At 43.0% G+C, this 27,298-nt stretch overlaps 1 protein-coding gene and 1 pseudogene across 1 annotated transcript in view; both read right to left on the bottom strand.

Moving 5' to 3' along the window:
• LOC126176590 (homeobox protein Hox-A4-like) overlaps positions 1-27,298 on the bottom strand; it is a 470,110-nt gene that overhangs the window by 51,431 nt on the left and 391,381 nt on the right.
• LOC126177854 (5S ribosomal RNA) lies at positions 19,099-19,216 on the bottom strand (annotated as a pseudogene).

Raw genomic sequence — 27,298 nt, 5'->3', positions numbered from 1 at the left:
TTTGAAATGAGACTCGTCCGAGCACGCAACATGTTTCCAGTCATCAACAGTCCAATGTTGGTGATGACGGGCCCAGGCAAGGCGTAAAGCTTTGTGTCGTGCAGTCATCAAGGGTACACGAGTGGGCCTTCGGCTCCGAAAGTCCACATCGATGATGTTTTGTTGAACGGTTCGCACGCTGACACTTGCTGATGGCCCAGCATTGAAATCTGCAGCAATTAGCGTAAGGATTGCACTCCTGTCACGTTGAACTATTCGCTTCAGTCGTCGTTGGTCCCGTTCTTTCAGGATTTTTATTCCGGCCGCAGCGTTGGCGGAGATTCGATGTTTTACCGTATTCCAGATATTCATGGTACACTCGTGAAATGATCGTACGGGGCAATTCCCACTTCATCGCAACTACGGAGATGCTGTGTCCCATCACTCGTGCGCCCACTATAACACCACGTCCAAACTCAATTAAATCTTGATTACCTGCGATTGTAGCAGTAGTAAAAGATCTAACAACTGCGCCCAACACTTGTCTCATACAGGCGTTATCGACCACAGCGCCGTATTCTACCTGTTTACATATTTCTGATTTGAATGAGCATGCCTGTATCAATTTCTTTGGCGCTTTAGTTTATTAGTATTCGGCTTAATATCGATTTCAGGAGTGCAGGAGAATCTCCATTTGGTTGCTCGGATGAGATTTGAATCTGATCTGATTGTAAATAGGTCATAACTCCCAAAGTATTTGATAGTAAGCAACGAAGTTACTGTGCCCGTGTCGATGGTACACTTCAGTATGAGAGCTAGGAAGACCGTCGCAATGTGAGACCACATCTCTCACAGTATTCACTTACACTACCTGTGAAGGATCTGCCGATCTCATAGATCCTAAAAGCAAAATTAAGACACAAAAGCAGGTTCTCTGATCTGTGCAAAACAGCTTACTCATCCTCTTTGTGTCCTCTCTGCTTACCTTACGTACAATCTTTCGTCAAGCTGAGAAGCACTCAATCCTTAAGAAGAACTCCGAATGCTGCTAATCTCTGATGCATTCAAATGGCTCAAATGGCTCTGAGCACTATGCGACTTAACTTCTGAGGTCATCAGTCGCCTAAAACTTAGAACTAATTAAACCTAACTAACCTAAGGACATCACACACATCCATGCCCGAGGCAGGATTCGAACCTGCGACCGTAGCGATCGCTCGGTTCCAGATTGTAGCGCCTAGAACCGCACGGCCACAACGGCCGGCTCTGATACATTCACACCATGCCTCCAAAGTAAGGCTACTGGTACAACATCCACTATTTCGTGAAATTAACTTCCAAGACATTCATTTATGATGTGATAAGTCGCAACGAGGCAAAGGGTGGAAATGTTTCTTTCTTTCTTTTTTAGAAACAGATCATTTTGCAGCTACTTATCACTGTCGTGACTCGTGATTGGAACGACTCTCCCTGCAAACGAAGCACACGTCCTATATGATATAAAATTCGAATGTTTTGTCTTGGGTTTGACGTAAGCTTTCCGTCTCATACAACTAAGAAAATTGTCAGTCATCTTGCCTAAGCGTATTTGCTAGCGTTAATAAAGCGGCGGTCAGGTATCGGAAAAGTAACTACTGACTTTAATGGCTAGGTAACATAGTTCTCAGATCAGATGAAGGATAGCGTATATCGACTCCACTGTGGCGTTAAAAATGAGTGTCTGTTGATGACATTGTAATTCAAGGTCACAGATGAAACATAAATGTAAAAAAATGGTCGGTGTAAACTTTCAGTTGCGTCTCAAGTGCGTTCATTGTTTTCCGTAGGCATCCCGGAACTGTTCGTTGGGAGAGGTTTAGAGATCGGTTCGTCACAGTGAGATGTCGCTCACAAGCGTTAACGAAAGTTGTTATAGAGTTATTGGCCAGGAGCAGTTTCCTGTCGCCAGAACAGCTTCATTATGCACTTTCTCCTCCATCTACTTCCTTCCATCTAGACAAAGAAGAAAATAACTGTAGCAAGATCAGTTTCTCTTGCTGCTTCGGAAGTCACGATCTGACAGCTGACACTTTCATTTTATCAAACAATAGTAGACGCCGAAAAATTGCTACAGTCAACAATAACCTGAAAGTAGCGCGCTTTGCAAAGTGTAAATAAAAATTAAAACTTTAGATTTTGCTCAAAATTAATAGTAAGCAGCACTTCATGGACAGTGCAGACGTCTACAAACGTGATGAAGAACTTTTAAACTATTTCTGATGAGCTTAAGCGGCTGAAAGAGCATGTCCTGCTAATGAGAAAGAAGATGCATAGGACATAAAATTTGTTTTGCAAGCTAGTTTTATTTTCCTCTGCGTATGGGCCTTATATAACAGAGACCAGTAGACTCTAGCCCGAACTTCATAAATCGTATTTATTCTACACAAAAATTAACGAAAAATATACTGCTAATTAACATGGACTACCGACAAGATTCTGTTGATTGTTATCGATGGACGTGTTGCCTGAGCATCTATGTGTATCGGAAATATTTTTTTTTCATTCTTTTATAGTAAGAATGATGTGGTCTAGACGACAAGGAGAACACGTGGCACAATATAACGAGTATATAAGAGTGTCAAGGTTACAAAGAAATCATTTGGTTAACACCATTTCTAGAGACTCAGGGAAAGGGTTAATTTATGCTACGTTGTGAAGACTGTGATCGTCCAAAAAAATTAAATAATCCCGCTCACCAACTTGTAGTCTAATTGGATTAACAAAGGCGTCGAGATCATTTGGAAGAAAGGTTTTGGTTTGTGATTTCCGGGATGCAGAACGGAATTGTCGTGTTGTTTACTGTGATAAGGATAAGTCGATAGCTAGCAAATGCAATGTGCGTCATCTGGACCAAGTAGGTGAGAAAAATTCTCTGCTGGAGGCAAATATTGCAAAATAAAAAATCAGGATCATGTAGTTGTCTATAAAGTACTTTGGTTCTGGGAAAACTGAGGGATTTGAATCACAGTTTTTTCGAACATCCTCCCTATTTTCCTAGGTTTCTTTTCTCATAACTGAGCAAATATAGCAATTAATTAAAAACCATTGTAGTAGCGGATCTTGGATGAGACGTCGGATTTAGTCGTGGAATCCCCAGCAACAATCTGACCATGCCGGCAGCTGTGGCCGAGCGGTTCTAGGCGCTTCAGTCCGGAGCCGCGCTGCTGTTACGGTTGCAGGTTCGAACCCTGTCTCGGGCATGGATGAGTGTGATGTCCTTAGCTTACTTAGGTTTAAGTAGTACTAAGTCCAGGGGACTGATGACCTCAGATGTTAAGTCCCATAGTGCTTAGAGCCATTTGAACCAAACTGACCATCTTCGAGAGCAGTGAAAATATTTAGAATCATAGTCCGGTACAAACTTTATAAATCAAACATTGGATCGGTGTAACCTAAACGTGATCATGATGTATTTTCATCAAGTACTGCCTTCTGTTTCTTCTGGATAACTTTTGATTTTCACTGATAGTATCTTATCAATCCGCCTAAATGAAAACCCATGTTCTCTTAATATACCTTTTAGGCGAGCAAGCTCCTTAGGCAAAATATTGATCACGTCTTTCTTGGCTGTACTTCTTACTTTTTCGTTATCAGTGCTCCTCTACAGCAGCTGAGTAACACGAAAATGTAACATTGACTGAAATTTTGTAAATATGAGCGTTACTAAGTAACAGTCATATTGAGAACAAGTAAACGAAAAAAAGAGGAAAAAACTTTTGCTTCAGTCTTATTTTATCCGTAATCGAAGTGGACACTTCCATGGGTGACTGTGGAAGAAGCGCTGGCTTAGCTACAGAAAACTGAGGAAATCCATTTGGGAAAGAAAGAACGACAAGTTACGAATTATTCTTCAGAAGCATTTACTGCAAGCTACTTGTGAGAAGTGTGGTATCAGTGTACAAATGTGCAGAATTTGCTGCAGCTGTCTTCCCAGTTTCGTCGTTTCCGTTATTCTGCCAGTCCCGAGTACATCATCGTCGACTGCCGCGAGGGAAACTTTCACCCATATTCCGTTCCCCGGGCGCGGCGCAGATGGAAGACACGGCGAGCCGTCATCCTTTAATACCAGACGTCCGCCTCCAGGCCCTCGCACCCGTGGGGGTAACGGAAAGGGGAGGGTGGCTCGCCTCCTTTTTTTGTAATGAGGGGGTAATTAGCGGTAATAACAAGGCGGCGCGCGTCTTCACTAACGCCGCAAACACGGGGCAAAAACAAAAGGACGGCCGGGCAGTGGCGGCTGCGGCTTCAGGCCGTGACTGCGGCGGTGGCCGCGTGGTGGCAGCAGCGTCAGTCGGCATCGCGGTGCTCGCCTTAATTACTCGATCGCGCCAATACCTGGCGACACAACCGATTAATGGCACCTGCCACCCTGTCGCACACTGGGCAAACTCGCTTCAAAATCTGATCAGAATGTTAAAAAAAGTGTGTTTTCTCAATTTAGTCTTCTAAAATCTTGCGTAGATTCCACTGGTATATACTTTCCCACTGCTGCGGTGTCACTCCAGTCTCAAAAAATGGTTCAAATGGCCCTAAGCACTATAGGACTCAACTTCGGAGGTCATCAGTCCCCTAGAACTTAGAACTACTTAAACCTAAGTAACCTAAGAATATCACACACAACCATGCCCGAGGCACGATTCGAACCTGCGACCGTAGCGGTCGCGCGGTTCCAGACTGAAGCGCCTAAAACCGCTCTTTTTTTTTAGATTCGAACCGGGGTTTTTTAATTCGCAGCCAGTTACCTTGGCCATTGCGCTATTTTTTTTCTACCAAAAACAGTAACAAAAATGGCTACAATGAAATGACATAAATCAGGTGACAGCACTCTTCTACTACCTTAATAGTATAGTTAACAGTTCAAATGTACAATTGCATGCACGTATTTGCACGTTTTTAGTGGTCGGTCATTTTCCTACCATGCGATAGCGCAACATCGTGGAAATGGTCCTTGATTATTGGCATTGCCTCACAAAATATTACCTGAAAAAGAAAAACGTCATTTGGGTTTCGTATATAATTCTTGTGGAGCTACTTAGAACTGTGATCATAAGTTTGTTTCACAAACTCGCAGACAATTTTTTCGCAAGATTAAAATTACACCGAGTAAATCTGTTTATTTCGCGAAATGCTACAGAACTACTTAAATTTTGTACAGAGAATTCTAGAAATAAAACATATTATTCAAGATGTCTGAGAAAAATGTATACTTCTCGAAATCTGGGTGCAAGCCGGACTTAAAATATTCTACAATAATGCCCAATGCTGACATCAGTCCACATACTTCTGATAAGAGGATAGCCTATATTATAATCAAAAATGCTCTGTTGGTGACTGGTCGGTTATCTGAAGAACATTTTACAAACAAATAGCCCCACGAGAAAATCGACTTCGGCCGAGCGGTTCTAGGCACGTCAGTCCGGAACCGCGCGACTGCTACGGTCGCAGGTTCGAATCCTGCCTCGGGCATGGACGTGTGTGATGTCCTTAGGTTAGTTAGGTTTAAGTAGTTCTAAGTTCTAGGGGACTGATGACCTCAGATGTTAAGACCCATAGTGCTCAGAGCCATTTGAACCATTTGAAAATCGACTTTCTGCATCTTGGGATCCCTTCACCTCAGGTGCCCAGAAAATGACAACTGAAGAAGATAAACAGATGCTACCTGAAGTACAAGACCTGATTTTCGAACCATCTCAGTGGACAACCCGACAGCCACCCTTCTGAAAGCAACGAACGTTACCATGGTTCCTTTTGAAAAAGGAAAAATATCGAATAAAACATCTAAATACGGCAATTTTGATTTCTGATTCGTTATCAGCGACCTCACAATACTTTGTATCTGAGGTTTTAATCAAATCTCCTAAACATCTGATCCGCCGAATTGGATCCACCATTTGGAATTTTGTGTAACTCCGGCATCAGATACATAATCAGCGACCCAATGAATTTATAAACAACACAGTTTTGTTGGGTTTTATATCCATTTCTTTTCCAGGTTTCCAAGCGAGCTGTCCCACTCTGCGTCAGTCGGAAACGCGTCAGAGCCCATGGCTCGTGCGCCTGTTGAACTGTAAAAAAGAAGCGGTAGATCTACAAGTTACGTAATAAATGAACCTAAAATTTTGTTGGAGCATCTCATTGTTTTACTATGCCTGATCCTACTCGAGGTGGCAGGTCTGAGACTTTCTCCGAGCGACTTACGCGCGCCGGCCGGTGTGGCCGTGCGGTTCTGGGCGCTTCAGTCTGGAACCGCGTGACTGCTACGGTCGCAGGTTCGAATTCTGCCTCGGACATGGATGTGTGTGATGTCCTTAGGTTAGTTAGGTTTAAGTAGTTCAAAGTTCTAGCGGACTGATGACCACAGATGTTAAGTCTCATAGTCCTCAGAGCCATTTTGACTTACGCGCTCGATTATGCAATTTACCGTTGATTTCTAGACTAATGTCAAAATGATTTTCTTATGTACACAACACATCGCCAAAGGTAAAAGATGATTCATGTTTCGGAGAAAATTCTAGGATCAATCGACGATTAAGAGCGCAACCTTTTGTAGCTACCTGAAGAGCTATTTGTACCAGCATACTAACGTGCAACCATCCTTCAACCTACGACTGTGCCTTTCCCCTCTGACAAGTTTCATCAACTCACTATTAGTTGTCAAGCAGTAGGCGTTAATAAGTAACAGTCACACTGAGAAAAATAGGTAAAAACATGTGCTTCAGTCTTACTGTATTTGTAATCGAAGTGGAGACTTCAGTATGTGTCTTTGTAGAAAGTGCTGGTTTAGCTGCACTGAACTTAATAGATGTGCTCTCGGTCTGAGCCGGCGAGACGAAAACAATGAAGGCCCTGGGCAGCCTTAGGAAAATGACGTACAGAAATGTTGTGAATAAAGAAAAGGAACGAATTCTGACTGGTGTGCACTCAAAGGCATTCTAATTTTTAACCTGCTTGATAAGAACACAAATTTTTAAAAGAACACAGATTTTCAACACTTGCACCTTTTTTATATCGTATGTGGTACGAGATATTTTCGGGATGAACGCACACCAATGATAAACTGCTCGTAAACTATCACAGAGTTGATCGGTTATGATGGAAATTGTCACAGCGTAAGGACACTTTTTTTTTTCTTTGTTGTTCTTTTGATCTTTCACTCCTCACAGGCAAAGGCGGACTGGTAGCTATATGAAATCTGCTTTAAGACACAAGCGTTTAAAGTAATTAGAATGTGAATACACATAGCTGCGGCAGTCACTTTTGAAATACTTGTTTATTTACTTGAAATAGTTTTTGAGCTTTTTCAGGCTCATTTTCCAATGAGAATGTAAAAAGCTTACGTACTCATGTTTGCAGTGTGATACTGGACACTGGAGGTTGCTTCACTGTCGCAAGAAGGTAGGAAACTAATGTATCGCCTCGTATTTTAGTTATACAACAACTTTTGTCACAAATTTATTTACTTATTGTGGTAGTATGGGCGATATTGGAGCTAACACCCACATGACAATTTCCGTAGTCATTGCGTATCAGCCACAGAGTTAAACACTGTTACTCACAATTTGTTAATATGATTTACGTGAACACTGAGTGTCAACAGTGTTTACAAAATAATAGTGGCATCCTACGAACATGAAACGTAGATTTCTGCATGCCTCATATGACGATGAGCCTTAAAAATCTCATAAACTAGTTCATGGAAGGAAAGGTATGTTTCATTAGTGACTGGTCGCAACGATCTGCAGTTATATTTCATTTTATACTCTCATTGGGTTCTACAGTATCCATAGTGCGTAAGTTTAACGTTAAAGGTAATAAGAAAATAAATAAAGTGATAAAATATTTGCGTGGTATTTAAAATTATGTAAATGGTTATTTCATACTGATGATGAAGAAATACTTCACTGCATTAAAACTAGGAAGGACCTGCACTGGGAGGGGATAATTTGGGAAGGAGAGGCTGAATAGTACTGATGGTGTAAGGTGTGCTGCAGCGATGGAGCAGATGTGTTGGTATATGGGAATGGGTCCAACGTGGGGAACTGGGAGGTATGGAAACATCGCGTATGTTATAGGTGTAATTAAAATGGAGGCCAAGCCATGATTATGTGAAGAGAAGAGTGGGAGAGGATGGTAAGGGAAGAGGCTGCAGTGATGTGGGAGCATAGGGAGTGGGTTAGGATGGTAAGAAGTGCGGAAGGAAGAGATAGTATATTAAAACTGAGTATGGAGAGGATATAGAGATAGGTGTAGTGTTGGTGGGATATGTTACGATAGGTGCGGCAACTCATCAGAATCGAAATTAGAGGGGTAATAGTGCAACATTTGGACCCGATTTTGACGAAGTTGATGCTCGTAAAACAGTCGGACAACAGCACGCCACATGGAAGGAGTTCAATAGTAATAGGAGCAGTAGCATTTCTCTTTTCTTAACTCTCGCATTCTTCCTGAAGTTTCGGACCTCGTGGGAAAGACCATTCTTGGGCTGTGGCAGCTGCTGCTGTGGGGGAACTGTCGATCTAGAACGGATGCCGGCACACTGGGTAACGGCGATGGAGTTGGGCGTGCCCCCCGCTGCGGACAATTCGTCTTGGGGTGGGCCGCGTGACTGGGTGGGAACGACAGCTGACTTCACAACCTCCACTCGCTCCGGCCGGGGCTATTCCCTCTCCTACCGGTATCTGCATCTGCGTCGATGCCTACAAGCTATAGGTTAACGCAGTTGAGCTTTATTACCCTCGACTTTCCTATGCAAACACACACGTACAATGTTCTCTGAATTTGAACGGGTGTGGTGCTTATTTTTTAATGAAACCAGTCCATGGTTCCGTAGTGGCGGATGTTTGGTTTGCATTTGATTGCACCTCATACAACACGCACACATTGCAATATGTCATCACAATGTAATGCCTTTACAAGAAAATCATGTGTCAAGATCTATAGTGCATGACAGTAAGGTCTGGTAATTCTCCTGAAATGAACATCTCACTCATCACGACGGCCGCACGCTCACTCAGTTTTGCTGGTGGACTGAGGAGAGGCTATGAAGAGGTGAATGGGACTTAATTCTCATGTTTACGGACATGGAGTCAGTTTTCCGGACAGACTGGAGTTAGTGAAAGGGGCATAGCAGTATGTTCATGGCCTAGGAGTCACCAGCGGGTGTCCATAATGTGTGCAACGATGAAGATCAAAACTATATTCTCTAATATTAGGTCTCTGAAGCAATGTGTCAGTCAAAGAACATTGTACAATATGTACCAACCGAATCAGGCAGTGCATTTGTTAAGACACTGACCTCGTACTTGGAAAGATGGAATCTGCTCTGTCCGACTATCCTGAATTACATGAATCCGGAAATCTCAAAGTAGCGAGAATGGAGGATATGGACGAAGACAGCGGATAGGTGGCGCTAGGTGGGAATATGTGTCGGCTGAGCGGCGTGCGGAGATAGTTCGCACAGCTTCGATAAAACAGTGTCCGGATGCGCAATGGTTAACGCAACTGCCTACTAAGTTAGACTACGATCGCCAACGGTATTCCTCTTTATTTCGAGAAGACGTGCATTGGTTTCTCCACTGCGAAGGTCGGCTTTCGTGTTCTTCACTCCACAGGTCAGAGGGGAAAAAGTTTCTCTCTGTTACGTACGTCGGTTACACTACTTTCCTTTCCTCTTTCTTAGTATAGATAGAACTGTTGGCGCCAGGACCTGAAGTGGTGCACATATTTTTGTTTTTGCGGTAAAAGTGACGGAGGCAAATATACACCTTTTTTCATAGGTTTCTATATAATCAGGAAATGGAGGGGGGAAAAGTCAAATTTTTTTAAAAAAAAAAGAGGCCCAGTGTCAGACTGCAGACCCAATGGCCTGGGGTTCGAACCCTGCCCATTTCTAAGAATTTTTTTTTTTAAAGAAGCAGGAGACCCGTCTCCTAAACCCGATCTGGCACAAATTTAAAAACATGAAAAAAATAAGCACGAGATCCCAAGTCAAAACCCCGATCGGACCCACATTTGCACTCGTCGCCGCTGATTATGTATAAAGTCCCGATACAGATGACATCAATAGTTCATTCCCTTTCCTTTCCCTTTCTCCCGTCTACATCTTCAATTTATATAACATTCTGAATTCAGTTTTCTGTTATTAATTCGGGCAAAACTCTGGTTGGGTCCTCAATCAAGGCTACGACCGACCACCTGTCTTATCCTCGATGATTAAATACGTACAGGTGCTCGAGTGTGGACCTGTGCAATACCTCTCAACGGAACGAGTGCAAAAGTAATGACTCCATTTTATGGCAAGATACCTGACCACTGCACAGCAAAAACGTTACCCGTCGAAGAAAATTCCCGAGCATTACCTCTCCTTTCCCTCCGCGGAGACCAGAAGGCGACTGGGCATGCTAATTGCGGCGACCACACCGCAGCTGTGGCGGGTGGACCGCTGGCTGCCGAGGCGCGTAATAAACTACATAAATTACCGAGCCCACGGCGCCCATCGAAAAACGCAGAAATTGAATTATTCCGATCGCCCTAATAATGGTACGGTGAATTCTATTACGCAGGTAGCGACCGCCCGCTGGAGAGGCAGGAGGGGAGCCGCTTTCGGTAATCGGAGCCGAGTTAGGGTTGATTCGTATCCAGCAGCGAACAGGAAGTGCCTATCTGATTGGCTCAAGGCGCGCCGGGCCGCCTCAGCTCTAATAATATATTAATCAGGCGCCCTCGCCACGTTCTCTGTCGACGAGAACCTAAGGGCTACACAAAACGTGAGCTACGTCCTCAACCAGGTGGCTACAATGCAGGAAAATACAAAGCACTCGTCAACAGTTGCCACAGCCTCGTTGTTTAATGACAATAGTCTACCGTGTTAGTTGCCATGATTTTAATTATACACTGGAGTGTCAAAATTACCTCCTAATATCGTGTCGATCTCCTATTGCCCGGTATAGTGCAGAAACTCGACGTGATATAAACTCAACAAGTCGCTGCGAGCCCCTGCTGGAATATTGAGCCACACTGCCTCTATAACCACCCCTAAATGCGAGAGCGTTGCCGATGCAGGATTTTGTACACGGACGGACTTCTCGATTGCGTCCTATTAACGTTCGATGGAATTCATGTCGGATGATTTGGGTGGCCTGATCATTCCATCAAATTCTTCAGGAGCTTTGAAATAAGTCGCAAACAAGCCTAGTGACATGGTGCGTTGACACCCATGAAAATTCCTTCGTTGTTTGGGAATTTTATGTCCGTGAATGACTGCAGATGGTCTCAAAGTAGCCAAACATAACAGAGGACCCAGCCCATTCCATGGAAAAACAGCCCACACCATTATGGAGTCACCACCAGCTCGTACAGCGTCAGTGGCTTCGTGGGGGTCTGCGTCACGTTCGAACCCTACCATCAGCTCTTACCAACTGAAATCGGGACTCATCTGACCAGGACAAGATTTATCAGTCGTCTAATGTCCAACCGACATGGTCACGAGACCAGGAGAGGCGCTGCAGGTGACTTCGATTTATGTTCTCTTTTCCTTGTGTTCCCTTTCCTTTTTTAGTGCGTTTCTTCTCCACTTGTTTTGCCTCTGTATGTGAGGATTTGGAACTGCATCAGTCTTTTAAACGTTCTCCTTGTTCGCTGTCCGTCTTCGTCCCTTCACCGCATGTGTTCCTGTATCTATGCGTTTGGGCGCTGATGACCATGCTGTTTAGCGCCCGAAAACCTCAAATCACACACACGCACACACACACACACACACACACACTCGTTCTGTTACAAAGCTACTATCGTTGGTCTCCACTACCATGGCCCATTAACGCCACATTTCTCCGCACTGTCCTAACAGATACGTTCCACATTGATTTCTACAGTTATTTCACGCAGTATTGATTGTTAACACTGACAGCTATACACAAACGGCGCTGCTTTCGGTCGTTAAGTGAACGCCGTCGGACACTGCATTGCCCATGATAAGAGGTAATGCCCGAATTTTGGTAATCTCGGCACGCTCTTGACACTGTGTACCTCGGAATACTAAATTCCCTAACGATTTCCGAAATGGAATGTAATTACAATGAAATGAACACCCTTAGCTGCTTACAGGCGTTGACATACGTCAAGGGGGACAGATGAAAATGTGTGCCCCGATCGGGACTCGAACCCGGGATCTCCTGCTTACATGTCAGACGCTCTATCCATCTGAGCCACCGAGGACACAGAGGACAGCGCGACTGCAGGGATTTATCTCTGGCACGCCTCCCGCGAAACCCACATTCTCAACGTCTTGTCCCGCACTACATTCGTAGGGCCCCCGCCCATTTTACTCATTACTCGCGGCGCGTTGCCGATTCCCGTAAGAAATGGAATGTCCCATGCTTCTGGTTCCCATTTCGCGTTCAACGTTTGTTAATTCCCATCGTTCAGCCATAATCGCGTCAGAAATCTTTTCATGTGAATCATCTGAGTACAAGTGAGAGCTTTGTCAATGCACTGTTCTTTTATAACTCGTGTAATCAATATTACCGCAATCTGTATATATGCATATAGCTGTCACCTCAATGTAATATAATTTTACCTTGTCTTTCGCAAAGTTGTATAGTTTCGGCACTGCAACAATTTTCAAGCATATGGTCCGCATTGCGCACATAATACAATGTGTAATCAATGGTGTCCACACACTGCTATGTAATGCGGATTTGACAACCAGGTGTATCGAGTCGTGAACTCACTATAAAAGGGGCGGGGAGTGATGACAGCAGAGAAGGAATATGGAAGAAGGGCTGTGCTCGGTGTTGGGCAAGGTATAACAACCAACAAGGATGACTATCATTCAGGTATTGAAATTAGAACCATCCTACCATCCTTTACAGAAGTTAGCGACAGTGAGAGCAGGGAATGGTGCGGGAAACGCAAGAACACCAAATCAAGAGGAACCTGAAGAAATACTAGGATAGCAGACAATCTCAAGATACCGACAGCCACTGAAGTTCACTATGAACACCACAAGTGGCAGAGAACAACACAGGAGAAACACTAGCACCAAGGTCCGCAGGTGGCGCAAACGAGGAAAAAACGCTAATTTTCTGCCAGAGCGAAGTGCCAATTACAGGTTGCCTATCTAACGGCTTCTAGGGGCAACAATAATTTGATTTTCAATATTTCATACAGTTAGCGATCGAATTTCAAAATTTAAAATGCTGTCATAATGTACTCAAAAGAGCTCCTTAAGAGCTATAATCTTATGTTAAATGTTTAACACAATAAGTTACGTATTACAGCTAGGAGCTGTGTGTATTCCTTGGGAGAGCGTAATTCACGGCGTGCAAATTACCCAGACTATATTCATCCAGTATTTGAGAATCAGAGCAGTTAGCGAAGTACAACGAAGCTTATACGTAGTTTCATATCTTCAATCTCGAAAGGAAAAAAGTTTGCTCCTTACCACATTTTCGCTGATGATGCTGTGAAACTACAGCGTCAGGCATGTCGCTTTAATTTATTGTTTCTTTACTGCAAACTCTATTCATAACACATTTTGCGGACAGCATTCACATATACCACCGAATGTACCTGCGAAATTATATGATCGTACACCAAATACTGTGACGGAAAAAGGAAGTTACAACATCAAGGAGGAGTTGTGCGACATAAGCGAAAGTTGCTAGACGTGTTTCTACATTTGAAAGATGACGTCTATTCAAATTTCACGCCTGTCACATAAGAGTGGCGCTAGTAGCACCATTTTGAGGATGCAAATCAGGTTTGCTTTAAATACACGCTGTAGCGGTCGTGAACCGGCAACCGAACAGTCTGCTACAAGGTACTTTGGATCTATACATAGAGTTATGGTCTGGGGTGGGACTTGGTATGACAACTGGAGCACTCCTATGATTATCCCACACACAGAGACTGCGAATATGTACGTCAGTCGGATGTTGTCAACCCAATCTTGAACAGTATTCCTGTGTTTTCCAACAGGATAACGATCGCCCACAAACCGCTGTTGTAACCCAACACGTTTTACAGAGTGTCAACACGTTGCCCTGACCTGCTCGATCACCAGTTCTGTCTCCAATAGAGCACAAATGAGACATAATTGGGCGACAGCTCCAGCGTCATCCACAACAGTATTAACCGTCCCTGTATTGACCGACCAAGTGCAACAGGCATGGAACTCCATCTCACAAATTGACACTCGGCACCTGTCCGACACAATGTATGCACCCTTGCATTCAACATTCTAGGAGTTACACCGGTTATCAAGCAACCGGCATTTGACATTTGCAGAGGCTTATATCGCGCTTACATTAATCTGTGAACTGCAATGTTAATCACTTAAATATGTTATCTATATAAATGTATTCTCGAAATTCCATTACTCTACGTTAATTACTTTTTGGTCCTGCGATTCTTTTTCTGTTAGTCTTATTCAGAAGATATGTCGTTTTATATATGGGAGTTCGATTCTTTAAGAAACCTGGGGTAGGGATATTCCCTCAGATATCCGTAAGCCATCGAACATCGCCGCCTTTAGATGCTGTTAGCGCGAGAGATGCGCCCTGCAGCCTTTCTCTATAGCCTCCACCTCGCGACGCGGTTAGACCAGCTGCCGGTGGACATCCTTGGCACTGTCCTTCCGCGGCTATAATCAACTGGCGTTATTTACGACGATTCCCGGAGCTTGTAATTACGCAATACACTTCCAGAAAGCACGCGTCATTTATTGTTCAAAAGTAGTCGTTAATGCGGTGCCATTAGAGTTCGCCGATTATTAATTTAGCTCACAGGACGTGGCGAAAATTTAACGGTGCCGTCAGCCCTGCGGCTGGGAAGTCGCTGCGTCTCTCTCCTTCACGCAGGGGTGGACAGCGGCCAGCCAACGCGCCAGTCCATTACGGTAGCGGACGCTTGCAGAGCAGTTCCAGTCGCTGTGCAAAACAAAATTATTTGATGTTGCAACAGGCTTTTCTTCTAACTACACTATTCTTTTATTTTTCTACTTCTTATATTCCGTTGGACTGTTCAAGCTACAGCTGTTCGTCCACAAAACGGATTATTGCAAGCATTGCTATCAGGGCGCTTAAAAGAAAAAGGACGAGTACATTACTGACTGCGACAGAATCTACCAAAATTCGAGTAAGGGCTGGTAGTGTTACTCTAGACTTGGTGATTCCAGTGATAAATGAATAATGGCCGGCCGGAGTGGCCGAGGGTTTCTAGACGCTTCAGTCTGGAACCGCGTGACCGCTACGGTCGCCGGTTCGAATCCTGCCTCGGGCATGGATGTGTGTGATGTCCTTAGGTTAGTTAGGTTTAAGTAGTTGTAAGTTCTACGGGACTGATGACCTCAGATGTTAAGTCCCATAGTGCTCAGAGCCATAAATGTCTAATATTAGGAGCGATATGATGTACGAGGACCATACTTTTTTCATTTCCAAAGTGCTGCATTAAATTTCAAATCTCTGCACAATGCCTAATGGAATGAGGGCATGTGATAGGCCCACTGTTGGCGGTACTACGAAACAGGAAGTAGTCACTCTTTCATTTGGTCAGCTTGCACTATTAGGCCTACTATTCCAAATTCGAAGGAGACGTGTGTGATACAATGATTTTGTGGGTAATCACAAGGGGGATGGGGGTGAGTGCATGGGAGTCTTTTTGTCGGTTTTCTCCTCACTGTGTAACAACAATTTTAGCCATATTATCCACTTTCGTTTCTTTTAAAATGTATAAGGTTGCTGCTAAAGTCACCGTTGAGCACCCGTAAACAAACATAGACACACACACACACACACACACACACACACACACACACACACACACACACATCAAATTCCGAAGAGTAAAAGTCAGTCTTACGGTGTTGCTGGCTGCAAGAATACGAGGTACTTTCTCACAATTTGTTAGCATCTTTCTTTGTAGATGGAATGTATCGTCTCAAGCGTATGCATTTAGTAGGTCACATTGTGAAAATATGACCACGTGTCAGATGAGGTTCTGTACCGACACATAGGCTACTTCTCTCGAAATGCGCCACGGAGTGCGCCAAATTTAAAGTCCCCGTCCGACAAAACAGATCATTGTCAACAGCGTCTTCATATCTCAGCTACATGAAACAGTGTGTAAAGGTTACGAATTGCACTCACGACGCTATTAACACATTTTAATGACTCTTGTCGTTGCTGGCCAAATAACAATGATTTACATTTCCTCCAGTATCAGGATCCTAACGAGAAACGTTCTGATTATGGCATACGGCAGTGACCTCAGCTACGTTTATGTGAATCCAGTGTTGTTAAAAAGGCTTCGGTACAATTTCATTAAATATAAAGCGTAAAGAAATCAGATTTCGGCAGATCCTGTCTACTGTCACTTCATATATGATAGAAAATGTCAACATGAACGGTACTTGTATATAACTCATTTTCAAGTAAATTTGTTTATATTTTTTAGGAGACGTTTTCATAACGGTAAGACATTAATTCGGTCAGCCTGAGAAATTTAAAGACAGCAAATAAAAGAAAATTATTTAAGGTCTCGTGAATATGAGTGCCGGTTTCTGACGTAACTAAGGAGCTATTTCTCGTGGCGTATTAGTTGGAGACTACTTTTTCTAGCCAACTTAGTGACAGTGGACGAATATTTTACTATAGATGTGTTCTTGGGTTCCGGCGAAGAAAAATTGGCGGATATCCTGAGCAGCGTTCCTGGAAGGAACGAATGCAGATATGTGTGGACTCAAATAGGATCAACTATGATGGTAAATTCTTCATAGTAAGTAAGTAACGTTATACAGACTGACAGCATCACTCTCTTTTCTTTTGCGTCTCATATACATGTTTTCCGGCGTAGTGTTAGTAAACGCATGTAATAAACGGCTCGTCCGCAGCCACTGAGTTGATGGAGAAAGGTGAAACTTGTCAAAGCGAGAGTTCGAAGAAAATTCTTGCGGTGATACGACCCGAAAAATAATTATTTAGTAATTCGAGCAGTCCAATTTGTTTTGTGTCGAAATAAGCAATATATCCTCAAACTGAAGAAAGACGGATGGTATGTTCCTGAAAATGTACACAAAACTTAGGTTCATGCAGCCATTTTTCTGATTCAGAGCATAAAGTAGGGAAACGTCAACAGTGGAGATAATTTTTCATTTTCTACTTCCCATCGTATTTCCTGTAGCCAGTGGTCTCCCACAGAGTTTTGCCCCATCTCCTACAAGGACCTGAATCCCCTTCCTCCCTCTTCTTCTTTACTGTATCCGCCTGTTGACAGGTTTCAATTGTGTCCTGTTCTGACCATCTTCCTTCATCTATCTCTTTGTTCGTTGGTTTCCAGCGTCATCCACCATTCAAATTCTCTTTCTACCTCTTCCTTCCATTCCTTCCACGTTTTGTTGAAAACTGGTCCTACGCAGTTTATGTCCCAGCGAAATTTTTTTTTCCTCTTTCTGATCACTTCCAATAATCGTCTTTCTTCCACTATTTTCTTCATTACTTCTTCATTCTTAAGTCTGCCAGTCCACGTCATCTTAAGCATTCTTCTCCAAAGCCACATTTCGAAACTTTCTAAATATCTGTTTCACTGTCAGTGTTTCAATGTCGTGTATTTCAAGACATAACATTTAGCCTCTACTCCACGGGAATCCTTCTAGCTGTTAGTAACTGCTTCATATTTTCAAACACTCTCTTTCCTGCATATATTCTCCTCCTTACTTCCTCAGTACTGCGTTCGTTCCACGTCATTAAACATCCACTAGAATACTTCTAGTTGTTAGTAACTGCTTCATATTTTCAAATGCTCTCTTTCCTGCAGAGATTCTCCTTCTTACTTCCTCTGTACACCGTCCGTTCCATGTCATTAAACATCCCAGGAACAAAAAAAATTTTACTTGGTCTATTTTTTCCGTCTAAGTATACGTCAGCTGGTGCTTCTTTATTACTTATTCTCATCACTTCTACCTTTCCCGTAATTATCTTCATTCCATTTGCCTAGTGCCTTCGTTCAATACTCTTCAACATCTGTTGTAATTCCTGATTTGCCTACATTGCTTGTTCACCCGTCTATTTTATAGTCCTTAACCTTTCTCCTCCAATTCCTATGCCTCTTGCGTTCTCTATGCCTTCACCTATCAGTTCTTTCCCATATATGCTGGACAGTTTCGGAGTCAGTGCGCATCCTTGCTCAGTGTCCAGTGCCCGTTTCTGCCATGTCCTCATTCCCTACTCCGTCACGTTTTGCTTTATGTATGTTTCCTGTATTAATTCTGTATATTGCCAGTCTACACCAATATCTTTTAAATTATTAGCAGTGTACTCCAGTTGACTCCTTACAAACAAGCGTATCCGTAACTGTCGTGCCCGAAACTTAATTAAATTGTCATGTGAACAGAAATGCTTTGCAGCCAGCGCGTTTATTAATCACAACAAGTTTCTGAAGGTGACTATGAATGTCCGCTTTGTAAGAAGCTCCTATACAGTAGTTTGTCGTCGCATGAAAAGGAGCTCAAGCTGCCGCCGCTGCGCTGAACATCAAAAGCTGGCGGTCAGCGACAGAGTGTCGTGTTGACAACCCGCCGCGTCACTACCGCAGATAGGGCGGACTCTGCACCTTCCGCCTGCCGCACTGCCACCACACACTCATACGCGACGTGGCTACTGGATGAGACAAACGTGCCACGCTCTGGGAATTTTATAACTCGTGTTAAACGAAAAAAGCCCTGGCGGTGTCTAGGTGGCGTTGCTATAGCAGAAAGTGGACGTCGCGTCTTCGAGTCTCGCCTCAGAATCATCACTGTGTCAGTGCATTTTCGTGGGGCAAAGCCGTTAAAAAATTAACAATGGTAAGCGTTTATCATCGAACCGAATCATACGAACTCCGTCCGAACAGGCCTTGAAAGGCCCAACGGTACCGACCGGCCGCCATGTCATCCTCACGCCACAGGTGTCACTCGATGCGGATATGGAGGGGTATGTGCTCAGCACACCGCTCTCTCAGCCATATGTCAGTTTACGAAACCGGAGCCGCTACTTCTCAATCAAGTAGCTCCTCAGTTTGCCTCACAAGGGCTGAATGCACCCCGCCTGCCAACAGCGCTCGGCAGACCGGTTGGTCACCCATCGAAGTGCTAGCCCAGTCCGACGGCGCTTAACTTCGGTGATCTGACGGAAACCGCTGTTACCACTGCGGCAAGGCCGTTGGCTGAGTCATACGAAGCAGAGCACAATCTCAGTTTGGAAGAGAATGTGATGATGAGGAGAGGGTAGGGATGGCGGCTTTATTAACTGTCCCTGCATTGGCCAAAGATGATTTTAATATACTGTGGACAACCTCATTCAGTAATCTTTCGAAAGTTGAAACTATGGTTTCTTTCTCCCAAAATCAAAAATTTAACAATATCCTCTAAAATCCTGTTTCGGCTTTTAAGCCACTCGCACATCGTATAGCATATTAGCATATAGATCCATTGGTCCGTTTATTTCCGCATGTTGGAAGTTTCCAAAATCGTGCATGTATGCAGGACCGGCTTTTCCACGTAAACGACGTATCAAATAGCGTCCCTCGCTCCCTTCAGACTTCAGTTACCTCTTCTCGTGCTCTTGGTAAAACTTCAGAAATAGCGCTCTAGCTATCGTGGAAATGTTTAAAACAGAGGAAGTAGTATGGCATACACATTCATTTATAATATAAATCTTATTCCGACGCTAAATATTAAAATAGGAGGGAATTCATTGCCATTTAAGGTAATTCCTGAGAGAATTAAAAGTTTTCAGTGAAAACAAAATGAACTAGGACTGTTATCAGTGTTTCATCTCTCAATCTATAAAAACGAAACCCTTGTAGTATAGCTTTGTTGATCGTCTGTCTGTCTGTCCGATGCTAAGAACTCTTTTTCTTAGGAACGGGTGGACGTATAAAGTTCAGCTTTATGCCACATGGTCCCTTGGCGGCGTAAAAATAGCAAGTTTCAATCAAAAAATACTGTCATTTATGTCACATACACTGGTTTGCTAAAACATTTTCACCACTCTCCACTGTGGCGTTGGATGCCACATGGTATCGTTGTGGGCAAGTGACGCGGTAGAAAAAGTATGTAAGCGGAGCAGACACAGGATGGGGCATCACACTATCGAAGATATGGGCTGCAAATGGGAAAATCCATTGAGATAAGCGACTTTGACAAAGGGCAGATTATTATTACGCACATCCTTTGAACTAGCGTCTCAAAAATGGCGAAGCTGGTCGAATATCCGCGTGCTACTGTCGTGAGTATCTACGGAAAGACATAGAAGGACAGTGAAGCTACCACTAGGGGTTATATCGTTAGACGTCCACGACTCTTCACAGGACGGAGGCTTGTCTGCTCTGTGAAGTAGGGTAGAGGGTGATCTGCGGCATCTCTGCCGAAAGAGCACAATACCGGCGCACCCACAGTGCTTGGGAGCACACAGTTCATCCTACGTTGTCGAACATGGAACTCCGCAGCAGAGCACTCGTACCTGTTCACCCAACGACATCGTCAATTACGACTACAATGGACACGGGAGCATCGGATTTCGACCGTCGATCAATGCAAACGTGTCGGCTCTTTGGATGAATCACATTTTTGCTCACGCCCGGGTTCCCGGGTTCGATTCCCGGCGGGGTCAGGGATTTTCTCTGCCTCGTGATGGCTGGGTGTTGTGTGCTGTCCTTAGGTTAGTTAGGTTTAAGTAGTTCTAAGTTATAGGGGACTTATGACCACAGCAGTTGGGTCCCATAGTGCTCAGAGCCATTTGAAAGCCATTTTTTCTACACTAGGTCGCTGGTCGCCTCCACAAACGCCGGCATTGAGGTGACCGTCGGCTCTAAATGTGCAACGAGACACTGACGCAAGTTGGTGGGAAAAGTATTGTGCTATGGGGGATTCTCTCCTGCTCTTTCCTGGGAACTGTGGTAGTAATCGAAGACACGCTGACAGCTGCAAACCACCTGTATCCCTTCATGTTTGATGTCTTCCCCGTCGGCGATGTTTCTTTCAGCAATATAATTGTCCATGTCTCGGAGCCAGAACCGTGCTAAAGTGGTTTGCGGAGCATTATGGTGAACTCATGTTGATATCTCGGCGACCAAATTCACCTGATGTAAACCTTATTGAACCCCTCTGGGTCGCTATCGGGCGCCATCACCGCGTACGCAAATCAGCTGCCCGTTATAATACCACATACCTCCATAAACCTACCAACAAACTGTCGGATCCATAATACGAGAATCAGTGGCGTATTTCGTTCCAAAGACGGACAGACAAGCTATTAAGCATGTGGTCATAATGTTTTGGCTCATAACTTGTAAGAGCTATGCGCTGTCTGCGATGTGAGAATCGCTGACCAGAGAGCAGTGTTGACCGCAGTACGAACTGTGTAACTGTAGCAGTGAGTTGTTGCTAGTCGCTTGTGTGAGGTGGTCTGCACTTGTCTGCAGTCTGCTCTGGTCAGGAATCTGGAGATGGAGTAATTTTGTATAAGGTAAAGAAGCAGCGTCGCGCATATCTAGTAATGTATTTGAACTGTCATCCAAATGTTTTTAAAAATGTCCTAATAATAATTTTTGCAATATAAAGTAATTTTTCAAAAGCATTCATTTCAATTTTAAAAAAATCAGTTGGTTCCTTTCACAAATCACAAACGTATAAGCCAGCATTGTACGGAGCTGTGCCCGAAAAATGTTAAGTAAGAGCAGATATATTCGTCGTTTTTATTGAGGTAAGAATTTTTGCTTTTTTATTCAGAATGATCTTACAGGGCCACGACGCAGCACTGCTGTCGTCCAAATTTTACCAGGTTACTGAATTTATTTTTTTATTATGAGGCTTAGGAATTTTTCTGTTTCGTGCTTACATTAAATGAGAAAAGAATTTTGTGGGTGCATTAAAAAATTACTTAATATTGCAAAAATTATTATTAGGACATTTTTAAAAACATTTGGATGACAGTTCAAATACATTACTAGATATGCGCGACGCTGCTTCTTTACCTTATACAAAATTACTCCATCTCCAGATTCCTGACCAGAGCAGACTGCAGACAAGCGCAGGCCACCTCACACAAGCGACTAGCAACAACTAACTGCTACAGTTACACAGTTCGTACTGCAGTCAACACTGCTCTCTGGTCAGCGATTCTCATATCGCAGACAGCGCATACCTCTTACAAACTGTATTTTGATAATCGAAAACTCACTCATCAAAACCCACAGGGTGATTCCCGTTTACTTAGAATAATGAAATTTTTCGAGGAGCCAGTATTCACATTATCAGTAAATGAAAAAATCCGAAAATAGCTAATTTGTCATCATCTCACACGAAAAAATATTTTTTGACTTTTTTATCCGTATGGTGTCTGTGCGTTCTCCAAGACCCCATTTTCTCTGGAACAAGTTGGCATATCAAGTTCAGATTTATGTCACATATTAAAGTCTATAGTTCCTTGGAGGTGTAAAAAGTTTAAGCGTGTAAATCAGTGCAATCAAAAATTCGGTCAAATGTCACTTTTGATACTCGCGAACTCGCACATCAAAACCTATAGGGCACTTCCCGTTGACCCAGAATCATGAAATTCTGCAAGAAGCAAGGCCTCGCAGTACAAATGCAGAAAAAATCTGAAATTTATTAAATTGTAATTATATCACATAAAAAATGTATTTTCCCACTGGTACATACATTGCATTCATCATCAGCATCAGTCAAAAGCTTAATAGACGAATGTTACAGCATGCAAATGTAAAATGTGAGTTATGTTTATGTTTTAGTAAGGAAATAAAAATCTTCTCTCTCTACACATATAAACTGAAGTCCCCAGCCCGCTTTTTTTTCTTATTTGTGAGTTCTTTCTAGTCTGAGAAACTACTGTAGAGATTTTGATACGGTCTTGGAATTCCCGGGACCAATATCTTTGCCTGTATCGATATCGATAACAACCAAAGATAGGTGAGAGTCGATTCCCAGGATGGATGTACTATATATGTACATAATTATGTTTGTATGGAACCTTCAGTGCAGGAGTCCTACTCGAGCTTGGCCAATATTGTTTTTCTAGCCTCAGTAAAATACGCTAGCTATAAAACTTGTGGTACATTCGTGTTGAATCACGGGCAGATTATGCTGCTATTAGTAGACATCTAACGCGGCAACATGGTCCAAGATGGGTACGTCGAGCACAGCCTGTGCCTTGGCCTTCAAGAAAACCTCACCGCGGTTTCCTGATTTTTTTTCTGTTGTGGTCATCACGAAGTGTACAGCACTACCGACGACTTGTTTGAAGAACTGGAGCAGAAAGTCGTGCACTCTTGTCAAGATTTACGAGTTCGCTCAGGAGTGTTTGAAAGAATTCGTAACCCGCTGCAGACCCGACTAAAATATTGCCTCCAAATGTAAAAAGGCCACGTGGAACTCCTCCTTCCACATGTGCTAGTGTACAACAAGTTGTGACGTATAAGGAGCTAAAGCAGTATTGTATTTCTTGTTAAGTAGGCCTCGAATGAAATTTGAGCTCAATTGCATAGGGACGTAATCGGAAATTTTACATTTCAAAACACGTTTGTACCAACTAGGACAATATTTCATACTCAAGTCAGTGACGGTTCGTAACACATTCGCCATTATCTCACAAACAGCTAGTTTGTGGACCCGCGTTTACTACAACGTTTTTGCTTCTACTATCTTATACTTTTACTCGTCACAGTTTTTATTGCTAATTGTGGTACATTCTGTACAAAGCGGCCGCTTGTGTGGCTTGGGGGTCAGACCGGCTCTGCACGTACATCAAGAATAATGTACGAGTGATATTTTTTTTTGTTGGTCAACATGCGCGGTAGGTCTACATTAAGTCGTGGTAACTGCTGAAATGTTTACACGTAAGTATAGGGTAGTACCAAGTTACAGCGGCTCCAAGGCCGAAAGAAGCCTGTAGTGGATAGCACAGTTTTGACTTTAACTGACGTTTATAGACGTTCGATCTTGGCTTTGACCTTCAATAAATTCTTAGCGACTATGGAACCTAACGCAAATAAAATGACTGACTCATTGAGAGACGCTGCATAGATATCTGAATCCAGCTCTTCCCTAACAAGAGTTCAGTATCTTCACAACTGCGTGTGTCCCCGTAATCGGTAACGAGAAACGTGAGCTTTACTCTATAAAAGTAGTCGCAGAAGTATTGATAAAAACGAGAGCATCCGATAACTACAAGAGCAGATTTCCAGAAACCAAGTCCAGATTGTAGATAACTCAAGGAACGCTCCAATTGGGGTCAATATGCATATAGTGTGCCTTCCAAAAGACGTCACCCTGAAATAAAAAATGTTTATATACATCCACTATTGCAACGTTCCAGATATGCTGTCTAACAAGAAACCAAATCCAGGACTACCGGAGAAACTCTTTAAAACAATGTAGAGAATTTCTTCTTTGGAGTGAGGTCAATTGATTTTATGCTCTTCTTTACGTTGTGTGAAATACTAGGAATTTACAATATTCCTGTAAGGTAAAAGTTGTCCCTTATATTTGCCAAAATACATATACTGCGTGTATTATAGTAAATTTTATTTATGGAGCGAACATTATAAATTAGCACAAGAAAAGAATAGTTTAGAAACTGGAGGAGAAACAGACTTCGCCGGCCGGTGTGGCCGTGCGGTTATAGGCGCTTCAGCCTGGAACCGCGTGACCGCTACGGTCGCAGGTTCGAATCCTGCCTCGGGCATGTATGTGTGTGATGTCCTTAGGTTAGTTAGGTTTAAGTAGTTCTAAGTTCTAGGGGACTGATGACCTCAGATGTTAAGTCCCATAGTGCTCAGAGCCATTTGAACCATTTTGAAGAAACAGACTTCCTCATTACAGCTCTTTTATTATTTGAAAGATTGCCTTCGAGATCTTCATGAAACTCCATTAGAATCACCTAATTGGTGCTAGCTATCCAAAAATATAAAAGCTATACTGAAGTGTCTCATCTGAAAGACTGGTTACGGGCTGAAGATTAAAATTGTAAAGTAGGAAACTAAGGAGAAACTGACTGATCCAGAGGTTCCTGAAAGTTTGAGGGTTCAAATGGCTCTGAGCACTATGGGACTTAACAGCTATGGTCATCAGTCCCCTAGAACTTAGAACTACTTAAACCTAACTAACCTAAGGACATCACACAACACCCAGCCATCACGAGGCAGAGAAAATCCCTGACCCCGCCGGGAATCGAACCCGGGAACCCGGGCGTGGGAAGCGAGAACGCGACCGCACGACCACGAGATGCGGGCAAAGTTTGAGGGAGCATTAGGCAATGGTTAACTAGAACAGGGGCAAGGAATACAGCAGAAGACGAATGGTAGCTCTAAGAGATGAAACAGTGAAGACTGGAGAGGATCAAATAAGTAAAAAGACAAGGTCTACTAGGAATCCTTGGATAACACACGAGATGTTCAGTTTACTTGATGAAAGGAGAAAATTTAAAAACGCAGCAAATAAGCACGCGAAAGGGAATACATACGCTTAAAAATCAAATTGACAGGAAATGCAAAATGGCTAAGGAGCAATGGCAAGAGGACAAATGTATGGATTTAGAAATATATTTCATTAGGGGAAAGATAGATACCAGGTACAGGAAAATTAAAAAGACCTTTGGGGAAAGAGAAGCAGCTGCATGAAAATCAACAGCTCAGATGGGAAACCAGTCCCAAACAAAGAAGGGAAAGCTGAAATGTGGAAGGAGTATGTAGAGAGTCTGTACAAGGTAGATAAACTTGAAGGCAATATTACAGAAAGGGAAGTGGACGTAGGTGAAGATGAGATGAGAGATATGATACTGCTGGAAGAACTTGACAGAGCTCTGAACAACAAGGCCCCGGTAGTGAAGGATATTCCGTAAGAGCTACTGGTGGCCTTGGGAGAGGCAGCCACGACTGAACTCTTCCATCTGGTATGCAAGGTGTATCAGGAAGGTGAAATACCCTCAGACTTATAAAAGAATGTAATAATTCCAATTCCAAACAAAGCAGTTGCTGACAGGTGTGAAAATTACCAAACTACCAGTTTAATACAGTTTAATAAGTCACGGTTTCAAAATGCTAACACGAATTCTTTACAGCAGAATGGAAAAACTGGTAGATTTCTGAGAAATAAAGGAACACGCGAGGTAATACTGACCCTACAACTTATCTTAGGGATAACTTGAGGAAAAGAAAACCTAGCATTTGTAGACGTAGAGGAAGCTTTTCACAGTGTTGAGTGGAATACCCCCCTTGAAATTCTGAAGGCAGCAGAGGTAAAATACAGGGAGCGAAAGGCTGTTTACAACTTGTGCAGAAACCAGACGGTAATAAGAGTCGAAGGGCATGAAAGGGTAGCAGTGGTTGAGAAGGGAATGAGGCAGGGTTGCAGCCCATCCGTGATGCTATTCAATCTGTAAATTGAACATGTAATGAAGGAAACGAAAGAAAAATATGAAGTAGGAATCAAAGTTCAGCGAAAAGAAATAAAAACTTTGAGGTTTGCCGATGACGTTTAGTTCTGTCAAAGACAGCAAAGGACTTAGAAGAGCAGTTGAACGCAAAGGACATTGTCTTGAAAAGGGGATACAAGAGGAACATAAACAGAAGCACAACAAGAATAATGGAATGTAGTCGAAGTACATCATGCGACGCTAAGGGAATTATGTTAGAAAACGAGACACTTATAGAAGTAGGTGAGTTTTGCTATTTGGGTAGCAAAATAACTGAAGATGGCCGAAGTAGAAAGGACATAAAATGTCGGGTGACAATTGCAAGAAAAGCTTTTCTGAAGAAGAGAAATTTGTTAATATCGAATATAGATTTAAGTGTAGGAAGACTTTTTCGAAAGTATTTGTTTGCTGTGTAGCCATGTACGTAAGTGATTTCGGACGATAAACAGTTTAGATAAAAAGAGAATGGTAGCTTTCGAAATGTGGTGCTAAGGAAGAATGTTGAAGATTAGATGGGTAGATCACGCAACTACTAAGGAGGTACTGAATAGAATGAGAGAGACAAGTAGTTTGTGGCACAACCTGACCAAAATAATGGACCGGTTGATAGGACACAATCTGAAACTTCAAGGGATCACCAACTTACTATTGGAGGAAGTGCAGGGGGGGGGGGGTGGTAAAAACCGTAGAGTGAGATAAAGAAATCAATACAGTAAGCAGATTCAGGAGGACTTATGTCACAATAGTTATTCGGAGATGAAGGTTCTCACAGAAAGAGCAACATAGAGAGATATGTCAAACCAGTCTTTGGACTGAAG

Source organism: Schistocerca cancellata, chromosome 3 (assembly GCF_023864275.1).
Source record: "Schistocerca cancellata isolate TAMUIC-IGC-003103 chromosome 3, iqSchCanc2.1, whole genome shotgun sequence".
NCBI lineage: Eukaryota > Metazoa > Arthropoda > Insecta > Orthoptera > Acrididae > Schistocerca > Schistocerca cancellata.
The sequence above is the reverse complement of the archived record's forward strand: the minus strand, read 5'-3'. Positions and strand labels throughout refer to the sequence as shown.